The sequence below is a fragment of the Helianthus annuus genome, chromosome 11 (genome assembly GCF_002127325.2).
Source record: "Helianthus annuus cultivar XRQ/B chromosome 11, HanXRQr2.0-SUNRISE, whole genome shotgun sequence".
NCBI lineage: Eukaryota > Viridiplantae > Streptophyta > Magnoliopsida > Asterales > Asteraceae > Helianthus > Helianthus annuus.
The window spans coordinates 264,915-268,264 of NC_035443.2; positions in this window are offsets into that span (position 1 = coordinate 264,915).

A 3,350-nucleotide genomic window follows, 5' to 3' on the forward strand; every position below is an offset into this window, starting at 1 on the left:
AATTGAGGAATCATGCTAGTAAAATGGGGCTCCAAGATGTTTTATTCAGGTTTGGCACCCACTTTACACTTTTGTGAAGCTCGCCAATGCATCCTGGCAAAACTGTTGAAACTTTCATGGAGTCAGTTATATTTTATAAGGACACTTTTAATCCCCCAACAGTAACAAACACACTTTGTTACGGACCAAGTTAGAGGGAACCTAGTGTTATATTACTAAAAAATAAATAATATCGTCTTCGATACTTAAGGGAGGACCGGTGTAAACCAAAAATTAAATTGGAGGGCTTTGTTCATTCATGCCTTATCTTTAATCCTTAATAATTGAATCTGTCACAGAAAGAAGACATGAGCATCAGTTTTCACGGTTACGCCAACTCTGGCAATGACTTTCTTTGCCATTCCCCTCTCAAGCATTGGTTGAAACTCGAAACGCCTTGCTATATGGCACTCTCCACCGTAGTTCGTTGTGTAACCAACACACTCGTAGATGCCTTACCGGTTGGGTTGCGTGGTCATTCTTGTCCGCCACCACCAGCGGAAGCTTTTATTCAACCCGCCACCACCGGCGGAAGCTTTGCTTTTATTCAACCCGCCGCCACCGGCAGAAGCTTTTATTCAACCCGCCGCCACCGGCGGAAGCTCCTATTCAACCCGCCACTACCGGCGAAAGCTTTTATTCTCCCCGGAACAATTCCAACATACGTTTTATCCACCAGCGCCACTTCCGGCCGATTACTTAATAACTCCGCCACCTATGGCGGATACTTCGGTTCACCACGTTACTCCCGGCGAACATTTTTATCCACTCCGCCACCTTGGCGAATACTTTTATCCACCCCGCAACTCAGGCGGTCGCTTTTCATCCACCCATGCCTCTGGCGGACTTTTTCGTTCACTCCCACCATCTCTGGCGGATGAAACCTGCTAAGGGACAACAATCCGTAACCACATGTTACCCCTGTATATATTCTTTTTATTTTCAAAACAATGTTGCACCTGGGTAAATGCGTAGTGAATCATTTGCCGGTGTTCGAAGAAGATGCCAACATGAAGATTACGGGATCTTGTACAAGACAGGGAAATAGAAGATTATTTCTAGGTTCACATATGAAAAGGCGTGCAAAGCTCACATACAAAAGGTGAATGACATATATGTAACAACTCTCATTAAAATTTAAATAATTAAGATGATAATTAGCTATTAAGAAAACCCTAATTGAGACACCCAAGTAATTCTGCACTAACCCTAGAATTTCCAGAACAATCAGAATCAGGATCTGGGCCCCTAAAACTCAGGGGGGGCAAAACCCTAGAAACGATTATCTTCATAACTGATTATAAAATTCGAAATTAACAAAACCGTTGACACAGCAAGCCTACATGCACGAAGGGCTACTCTATGAAAATAGGGTGGTCACTCGCGTAGCGCGACGGCTAAGGGGGTACCCCCTCGCGCTACGCGACGGTGTCAAAATTTCAGTATAAATAGCAGGGGTTGGGACTTGAATTTTGGCACTTGAACGACGAAAATCGGAGTTACGTAGGTCGAGTTATAAGCAAAACAGTCCAACACACACACACAATTATTGAATCGCTGCCGCAAAACAGGGTAATTAGTCGATCGCTATTACGATTCAGTTTCCGGGATCAATATACCCAAAGAATGTCTAAGTGCCGCCCACATTGGGCTATGCTTTATCATTGTCGATAATTCGATAATGAGCCGAAGCATTGTACTTTGTCGTTGTCGATAATTCGATATACGAGTTGAAGTACTATACTTTATCGTTTGTCATTTTGATAAATGAGCCGAAGTATTGCACTTGGACATTCATTGTCAAAATTGATCTCGGGGAATTATCATAATCGTTGTATTGATCACTAATCCTGTTTTATGTGCTTTATTATGAAATTAGGTTAACAAGGATTAAATCTAAATTCTATCAACACTAAATCTGCAATGTGAGTTATTCTCTTTTTATAAATTCTTTTATCACAGTTTGTGATTGTTTACAATACTCCAAATTATTTTCAGAATTATAACTTACAGTGATTAAGTTTATGTGAATCACCAAATTACAGCCGGTATGTGGGGTATTGTATACATTACTTGATAATCTTCACCATTGGGGCAGCCATTGGGTGATATGACCATAATCACAGATACCATTGGACGTATGGGCCAATGGATCGAGTGGTAAAGTACTGTGGGTAGTTGGTTGATATCAGGATACATTGTAAAAGATCTTATCACTGTGAATTATAACAAATGTGTCATTTTCAGAAACTAGAATAATTCACTCAGTATTTCCCCGCTGACAAAATCTTTTTCAAACCTATTTCAGGTGATCTGCTGTAATTCAGGAAAAATGCAGGGGAAGCATTTCAAGCTTAAGATAGTGGCTCAATATAAAATAAAGAAACGTGTTTTATTACTAAAAAACTTATATTGTAAATTACCCGGGGTTTTAACCCGAATTGTGAAATAAAAATAATCGGGAAAAGTTTTAACTTAGCCGATCCTGTGAAATAAATTTTCCGCTGCTAAACTCACAATAAACAGAGTACCGCAGACTTTCTGTCCCGCGGGTCCTGAAACGGGTAAAACCGGGTCGGGGGCCGTGACAGAAATAAGGTGGTATCAGAGCCACTAAGTTAAGCTAATTAAGTATTTAAACGATACTTATTTTTCCTGATTACTATTATGTGATTATGTGTTTATGTGTTTTTAACTGATTATTTGTTAATTACAGTATGGGTAAACAAAAGTTGCAAGATATCTATCTTAAATTAGATAGATCAATTTACGAAGAAGGCAGTTCGTCTAAAACTAAAATTTCAAAGCTCCCTACGATTCCTGAGGAAGGAATATTTGTGCAAAAAGCGAATTATGAAAATCCGCTTTCTCCTAGAAAAAGGAGTATGATTATTAAGAAAAGTAAGGAGCAAATCAGAGAAAAGAAAATTAAAAAGGAAACCCAGGATTTAATCGATAAATCACCTTGGGAAGATAAACTCGATGAAAAATGGGCAAATTTATATATGCTAGCCACTGTGGCAGAACATGCAAATCTTTAAAAATGCCCTAAAATTTCAAGCAGTACTTCCCAATAAGTAAATAAATAAAAGTGAAATAAATTTGAGTGTGTTTTCCTGTATTTTGTACAAAAAGTGTGCAATAAAACTTCCATGTTATTTGTTAAACTTTGTTCCAAAGTTTTAACTAGATATTTTATGCATTTTGCATATATGCTACACAGCATGAACGAGATCTCTGAAGCTTTTCAGAACCTCAATCTGTACCCAGTAAATATTGAAGTTTCTCATGAATTTACGGGATACGTTGCT